The sequence below is a fragment of the Vombatus ursinus genome, unplaced genomic scaffold (assembly GCF_900497805.2).
Source record: "Vombatus ursinus unplaced genomic scaffold, bare-nosed wombat genome assembly UNPS02014863.1, whole genome shotgun sequence".
NCBI classification, from domain to species: Eukaryota; Metazoa; Chordata; class Mammalia; order Diprotodontia; family Vombatidae; genus Vombatus; species Vombatus ursinus.
Window position 1 is genome coordinate 10803446 of NW_020954641.1, and position 8722 is coordinate 10812167.

An 8722-nucleotide genomic window follows, 5' to 3' on the forward strand; every position below is an offset into this window, starting at 1 on the left:
CCTCAGTTCTCTTCCAGGCAATCTCCCCAGCCCTAGTCACACCTCCTCTTCTCCCCATCTTGACTCCTTAATAAACGAATTCAACTCTATACAGTCCTCTTTCCTTCAATCCCTACCCATCTTATATTGCTGATTACACCCAGCCAAGCCTCAACCCTGGATCACCCTCACCACTCATCACTTTTACTCCTAAACATGTGCTGCTGAATAAAGGTGGAGAAAATCACACAACCTTTCTGGCTTGTGTGATTGGGTTCACTACAAATTTATGTTAATCAACCTCAACTGGGTCCTCACTGTTGCCAAACAATCCTACTATACCTCCCTTATCAACTCACTATCCCACTCTCCACAATGGCTCTTCCAAACTTTTTCATCTCTCCTCAATCCTCCCACAGCTCTCTTCTTTACTCCTTACCAAATCTAACCCCTCTACCTGCTCAAGCAATCCCATTCCATCCTATTTTCTCCACCAGATTGCCCCCTCTGTCATCCTCACTCTTTCATTTATTTTCAATCTCTACCTCTCTATTGACTCATTTCCTACTTCATACAAACATGCCCATGTTTCCCCCATCCTGAAAAGACTCTCACTTAATCCTTCCATCCCTGCTAACTATCATTCTATATTTTTTCTGCCCTTTGTAGCTAACTCTTCAAAAAGACTGTCTACAGTCTTTCTCTCCTCTCTTCTTAATCCTTTACAACCTGGCTTCTGACCTCTTCATTCCACCACAACTGTTCTCTACAAAATTACATACGATCTCTTTGTTGCCAAATCCAATTACCTTTTCATAATTTTCATTCTTCTTGACCTCTGTGCAGCTTTTGACACTGTTGATCAGTCCTCTTTGATATTCTCTTCTCTTGAGGTTTTTGGACCACCACTCTCTCCTCGTTCTTCTCCTACCTATCTGATCACTCTTCTGTGTCCTTTCCTGGGTCCTCCTCCAGATTGCACCCTCTAATGGTAGGTGCCCTTCAGGCTTCTGTTCTGGGCCATCTTCTCTTCTCCTTCTATATTATTTCACTTGGTGATCTCAACAGCTCTCATGGATTTAATTACCATCTCTATGCTGAGGATTCTCAAATCTACCTTCCTTATCCCAATCTCTCTGCTGACCTCCAATTTCATATCTTCAATTGCCTTTCAGACATCTCAAACTGGATGTCTAGTAGACATCTTAAATTCAATATTATCTTTCCCACTAAGTCTTCCCCACTTCTACCTTCCCTATTACTATATGGGGGCAGCATCATTCTCCTAATCCCCCAGGCTCACAACATAGGTGTCACCCTGGGCTTCTCACTATCTCTCACCCCCATATCCAACTTGTTGTTGCCAAGGCCTTTTAATTTCATCTTTTGCAACATTTCTTGAATACTTCCCATTCTCTCCTCTGACATTGCCACTTCTCTGATGCAGGCCCTCATCACCTCATGCCTGGATTATTGCAAGAGCCTGCTAGTGGGTCTGCTTGCCTCAAGAATCTCCCCACTTCCATTCTCCATTCAGTCACTAAAACGTGACTTTTCTAAAGCACAGATTCAATCATGTCTCTCTCACACAAACACACCCCAATCAACAAACTCTAGTGGACTGGGTTTGTATCCCAAAGAGATCATAGGAAAGGGAAAGGGACCAACGTGTACAAAAATATTCATAGCAGCTCTTTTTGTGGTGGCAAAGAATTGGAAATTGAGGGGATGCTCATCAGTTGGGGAATGGCTGAACAAGTTGTGGTATATGTGTGTAATGGAATGCTATTGTTCTATAAGAAATGATGAGCAGGCAGATTTCAGAAAAACCTGGAAAGACTCACATGAACTGATGCTGAATGAAGTGAGCAGAACCAGGAGAACATTGTACACACTAACAACAACATGGTACGATGACAAACTTTGATAGACTTAGTTAGCTCTTCTCAGAAATACAATGACCTAAAACAATTCTACAAGACTCATGATGGAAAATGCTGTTCACATCCAGAGAAAGAATTATGAAGTCTGAATGCAGATCGAAGCATACTATTTTCTTTTTTTTCTTTCTCGTGTTTTTTTTTTCCTTTTTGTTCTGATTCTTCTTTCACAACACGACTAATGTGGAAATACGTTTGATATGATTGTACATGTATGACCTATATCAGATTGCATGCTGTCTTGAGGAGGGAGGAGGTGAGGGAGGGAGAAAAAAATTTGGAACTCAAAATCTTATAAAAGTGAATGTTGAAAACTATCTTACATATAATTAGAAAAAATAAAATACTATTGATTGGGGAAAAAATAAAGGACTGCTAAAGAACAAAAAAAACCAAAACACTCCAGTGGCTCTCTATTGCCTCTAGGGACAAATTCAAAATGATCTGTTTGGTATTCAAACTTTTCATAACTTAACCCCCTCCTACCTTTCTAATCCCCAACACATCCTCTTTGATCCAGTGACACTGACTTCCTGGCTGTTCCACAAACAAGACACTCTATCTCTTGGCTCAGGGCATTTTCTCTGGCTGCTCCCCCATGCCCGGAAAGTTCTCCCTCCTTAATTTCACTGTTTGCATGTTTCCCCCTCCCTTTAGATTAGGTTCCTTAGGGGCAGGGTCTTTTGCCTCTTTTTGTATCCTCAGTATTCAGCATAGTGCCTGGCACATGGTAGCTACTTAAAAATGTTTATAAATTGACTGATGTTGTCTCCCCCATTAGACTATGAACTCCTTGAAAGCAGGGAGTTTTTGCCTTTCTTTGTATATCCAGCCCTCACAACACTGCCTGGCACATAGTAGGTGCTCAATAAATGTTTATTTGATTAACTGGAATTCAAGCTCAAAGGTGGGGCTTCGGACTTGAACTTTGTGTGATTAATTCTATGTAGAAACTGAGCCAAATCCATGAATCTGACACCCTTCCCTTCCCCAGACACCAAGGTGATATAGAAAGGATCATGCCCCTGCAGTGTTGAAAGGAAATATTTGTTTGTTTGTCTGTTCTAGCTGTATCTTAGAAGTAAACATTCCTGATCTGTTAGGTGCTTAAATGGAACAGGGGTGCTTGAGCCCATAAATTGGGGGAACATATTTGGCAAGGACTTAAGCCAATAGCAGGAATGAGGAACCTTAAGGTTGCCAGAGAGCCCTAGGAAAAAAATGAAATGTAACAAACCAGATCTTCAGGCAGTGGAGGCCAAAGAATCATTGTCAGATTTATTTGTTGTTGTTCAGTCATTTTCAGTCATGTCTAACCTTTTGTGACTCTAGGGGTTTCTTGGCAAAGATAGTGGTTTGCCATTTCTGGCTCCAGCTCATTTTACAGATGAGGCAAATGAGATTAAGTGACTTGCCCAGTGTCACACAGTAAATGTCTGAGGCCAAATTTGAACTCAGGGGAAGATGTCTTCCTGACTCCAGGACAGTTCACTATATGCACTATGGCAACACCTAGCTGCCCCAATATATTACGCATTACATATATACAAAATACAAAATGCATGTATATATTTCTGTATAAATATACATATATAGCGATATACTAACATGTATATCTATACATTGGATATCATATAGAGACATACATATCAGTATCTCAATGTCTATCTAAAGTAAAATGTAAGTTTCTTAAAGGCAGGGGTTGTTTCATTTTTGCCTTTATAACCCCAGTGCCTTGAACAGACTAGGAACTTAATAAAGTTTGCATATGATAAAGAAACACGAGTTCTTGGTCTCATATTTCTTACTTCTGAACCATATTTTCCAACATATTTTTGTTGCCTTCTTCAATGTCCACATTTACAATGAAATCCCTAAATATTAAATGTTTATTAAATTTGGATGGCTTTATTAAGAGTCATCCTCTATATCACAGCCTGCAACAAACATTGACACATAGGCTACAATTATATTTTTGGTAGTCTTGTTGCAAATGTTTTATCAGAAGCACTATAATATGAGATGAACAAATGTTTCATGAAATGTTTCTTGTTGCCTTTGCATGCACAATAAAACCAACTCTGCCAACTCCTTTGTATCTCCAAGGAGAACATGAAGAAACCTTTTATTAATTTCCTTTTGTCTTCTGGTTTCATTTTTAAGAAAAAGGTCAAGATTGCTATGATTTGTTTACTGTACTAGTACGTTCATTCAGTTACAGGAAAAGTATCTTATATTTAGAGGATAACCAACAGTTCTGGTTAATAGATGATATAACAACTCTTGGCACCCATTGCCATGGTCACTGCAAAGGTGGAAATGGGGGTAGTGGGGAATGCACAGGATGGGGAACCATTTTATACTTTTTATCCATGGGTTGCCTTGACCAAAGATATGACCAAATGTCAGTTGACTGTTGGCTTTATGGTTTGTTAAAATGCGATTATTTTTTAAAGGCTACTGCAATAGCTTCATTCCTAACTGGTCTTTCTGGAATTAAAGGATAACAGATGAAGGGATCTTGTCTAACCACCTCATTTTATAGTTGAAGAAACTGAGGCCCAGGGAAGTGAAATGACTTTTTTTTTAAAAACCTGTCTTTGTATCCCCAATGCTTAGCACAGTGTTTGGCACATGGCAGGCACTTAATAAATGCTTCTTGACTGACTGGTTTGCCCAACATCGCATAGGTAGTAAGAATCCGAGGAAGGATTTGATGCAATGTTCTCTGATTCTAAAACCACTGCTCTGTTGTACCATGCTACCATCCCACCCCTTCTAAACCATCCTACATACAATGTTATGATGGTGTTTAACAACCATTTCTTTCCCCCCAAAAATTATAGAACACATTTTAAAACTAAATCTGCATTATTAACATTTTCCCTATCACTTCCTTAAGTCTAGAAGCCAACAAAGCAATAAATCAAGCCCAATTTTTAGCATTTCTCAATTTCCAGTTATAAATACTCACAATGAAAATTTAACAATTGGTTCTATCAAGCCTGCACACCCCTGCCTACCATTATCAGATTAATCTTCCAATTTCACAGCTCTAATCACATCATTACATTAAAAAACCTCCAATGCCTCACTCCCATTCCTTACAGAACAGGCCTGGGAAATAAGGTCCTCTAAAATCTAGCCCCAATCTACCCTTTTGATCTTCCACATAAAACATTTGATATATATGATTATTTGACATTATCCTGCACTATCCCATCCCCATTCCTTTGCTTCCACCATTCTACTAATGTAAAATAGTCTCCCTCCTCCCAGATCTCAATCTATAAAAATTAAATTCCAAAAATTCAATTGGCCAAGGTCAGTATGAGAAGGCTTGGCTGGACAGCTGGGGTTACTGTGAACTGCAAGTTCAAATATGAGGAAGCAATACAGTCTGCACTGACAGGCATCATGTCTAAAATTACTGAAGTGATAGTCCCTTTATGCTATGCCCTGGACAGATCATATCTGAAGTATTATGTTATTTGAGAGGAACATTTTAAAAATAATTTTTTATTGATGTCTTCTTTCTTCCATCACCAAAATTTTCTCCATATCATTTTCCCTCCCCTTTCCAGAAAGCCATCTCATATAACCAATATTTTTAAAGAAAATGAAGAGAAAAAAAAATCAGCAAAACTAATAAAAAAAAATCTAAAATTACTTGCAATGTAGAATACAGGTGGACCCTCTTATCTTTTGTAAAGGAGTGGGGTGGGGTTTCTCATATCTTATCACATCTCTTCTTTGGAGCCATGCTTGTCCTCTGCAATTTGCAACATTCACTTTTAATTGTTTTGCGGTTGTTTTTTCCATTGATATTGTTGTAATTGTGTATATTGTTTTCTTGGCTCTGTGTACTCTGAATCAGACTGTGTAAAGCTCGCCTTATTCCTCTGTATTCATATTTGTTGTTGTTGAGTCATTTCAGCCATTTCTGACTAGTGGAGACCCCGTTTGGAATTTTCCTAGCAGAGAGACTGGAGTGGTTTGCCATTTCCTTCTCCAGCTCATTTTACAGATAAGGAAACTGAAGTAAACAGGGGTAAGTGACTTGTCCAGATAGTGTCTGAAGTTGATTTGGACTCAGGAAGGACTCCAGGCCTGGCACGAATCCACTGTGTCACCTAGCTGTTCAATCTTTATTCCACTGCATTGAAATGCCATAATTTGTTTAACCATTCACCATTTGATGGGCATCAACTTTGTTTTCAATTCTTTGCTATCACAAAGAAGAGCTACTATAAATATTTTGGTATGTATGGGGACTTAATGACCTCGCTGAGGTACATGCCTAATAGCAGAATCTCCACATCAAAGGGCATGGACATTTTAGTCACTTTATTTGCATAATTGTTCTCCAAAATGGTTGTATTGATTCATAGCTCCAAAAGTATACCAATGTGCCTCTCTTTTTACAACTCCTCCAATACTATTTCCATTTTTTGTCATCTTGGCCAATTTGCAGGGTGTGAGTTGAATCCTCAGAATTGTTTTGATTTGCATTTATTTTATTATTAATGGTTTGGAGTATTCTTTCACATGGTTATTAATACATTACTTTTGAAGCTATCTATAGTCATCTAAAAATGCTCTAAATCATGATTGATTAGAGAAATGCAAATTAAAACAACACTGAGGTACCATCTCACAGTTATCACATTGGCTAATATGACAAAAAGGGAAAATGATACATGTTAAAGAGGATGTGGGAAAACTGGGACACTAATGCACTGTTGGTGGAGTTGTGAACTGATCCAACCATTCTAGAGAGCAATTTGGAACTATGCCCAAAGAGCAACCGGACTGTGCATACTCTTTGATCCAGCAATACCACTGCTATATCTGTTTCCCAAAGATTTAAAAAAAAAAAAAAAAAGGAAAAAGGACCTATATGCATGAAAATATTTATAGCAGCTCTTTGTGGCACACATTTTAGGAAACACATTGACAAGTTCCCCTAAAATCCTATGGTTTTTTGCCTCTCTGTAACCTCATTACTTGGCACAAAGCAGGCACTTAAATGCTTGTTCACTTGACCCTGATAACTCACAATGTGTGGGAATCTTGTGTTTTCAAAGACTATCCCTATAGAACTCAGTATGTCATTAGAGACCTACCAAATTAGAAAGGGTTCAAACACAGCTGATGACCTGTACTTGAAGGCTAGACTGTTTCAAGAAGCTCATCACCAGTTTGGTAGTAGGCTGATAAATTACATGGTCACAGCAAGTCTCAGAGATCATCTACATTATAAGCCAGTTGAAGTGGAAGAGAGGCTAAATTTGCCTAAATCTGTTGAGATATGAGGAAAATTTTCTTAATTATTAGAGGTATGCAATGGTAGACTGGCTGACTCAAGAGGAACAATGTGTTTCCTACTATGGAAGTCTTCAAATGGAAGTTGGGAGATGACTAGTCAATGATTGGTGTTCAGGTCTAGGCTGGGCTAGATCAATCAATTAATACACATTAAGCACAAACTATGTACTAGGCATTGTGCTAGGTACTGGGGATACAAAACCAGAAATGAAACAGTATCTAGATGCAAGATGCTTGCATTCTATAGAGGGAAACAACAAATTGTACACAAAATAAAAGCAAGGTAATTTAGGGGAGGAAAGCTTTAGCATCTGGGAGATAAATGAAGAGATTATTTAGATGGTGTTTGACCTAAACTTTGAAGGCAACTAGTGATTCTAAAAAGTGAAGGGGAGGAGAGAACAAATCCCAGGCATGATGATCAACCTGTACAAGGACACAGAGAAAGAAAAATGGAATGTTAGGTGTGAAGAGGATCAAGAAGACCAGTTTGCCTAGATCAAAAAAGTACGTGAAAGAGAAATGTATAAGGTTGTAAAGATAAGTTGGGGCCAGGTTGTGAAAAGTTTTAAATGACAGAGGAATTTGTATTTGATTCTACAATAGGGAGTAACTAGTTTATTCATCATTCAACTGAAACTGCTATCTTCAAAGTTACCAACAATCTCTTAATTGCCAAACATAATGGCCTTTTCTCAATCTTCATGCTCTTGACCCCTGTAACCCTTGATATTGTCAATCACCTTCTCCTCGATATTCACTTCTCTTTAGGTTTTTTATGATACTTCTCTCCTGCTTCTCCTCCTACTGGTCAAACAGCTTTTTTAGTCACCTTTGCTGAATCATCCAAGTTATAACAAGCTAATTATGGGTGTCCTCCCAAGTCTTCTTTATACTAATTTGCTTGATCTCATCAGTTCCCATAGATTCAATTGTCATCTCTATGCAGATGATTTTCTGATCTATTTATCTAGCCCTAATTTCTCACTTGACCTCCAGGGTTACATTTCCCACTACCAATTGCACATCTCTAACTGGATGTTCCATAGACAATTTAAATTCACTATGTCCAGAAGAAAACTCACTATTTTCCCTCCAAATCTTCCTAATTTCCCTCTTACTGTTAAGGACTCTACTACCTTCCCATTCACAAAGGCTCAAAACCTGTCATCCTAAACTGCTCACTCTTTCTCGCCCCATTTCCAATCTGTTGCCAACTCCGGTTGATTTCACCTTTTCCATATCTTTCATATGTTCCTCCTTCTTTCTTCTAACCCTACAACCACCCTGGTGCAGGCCCTCATCTCTTGTCTGGATTATTTCAATAGCCTTTTGGTTGTTCTTGTTCTCATCTCTCCCTGCTCTAATCCATTCTCCACACAGCTATCAAGATGATCTTTCCAAAGTACGGGTCTTACCATTTCACCTACATCCCCATTCTCTAAACTCCTATGGTTCCCTATCTTTTCCAAAAT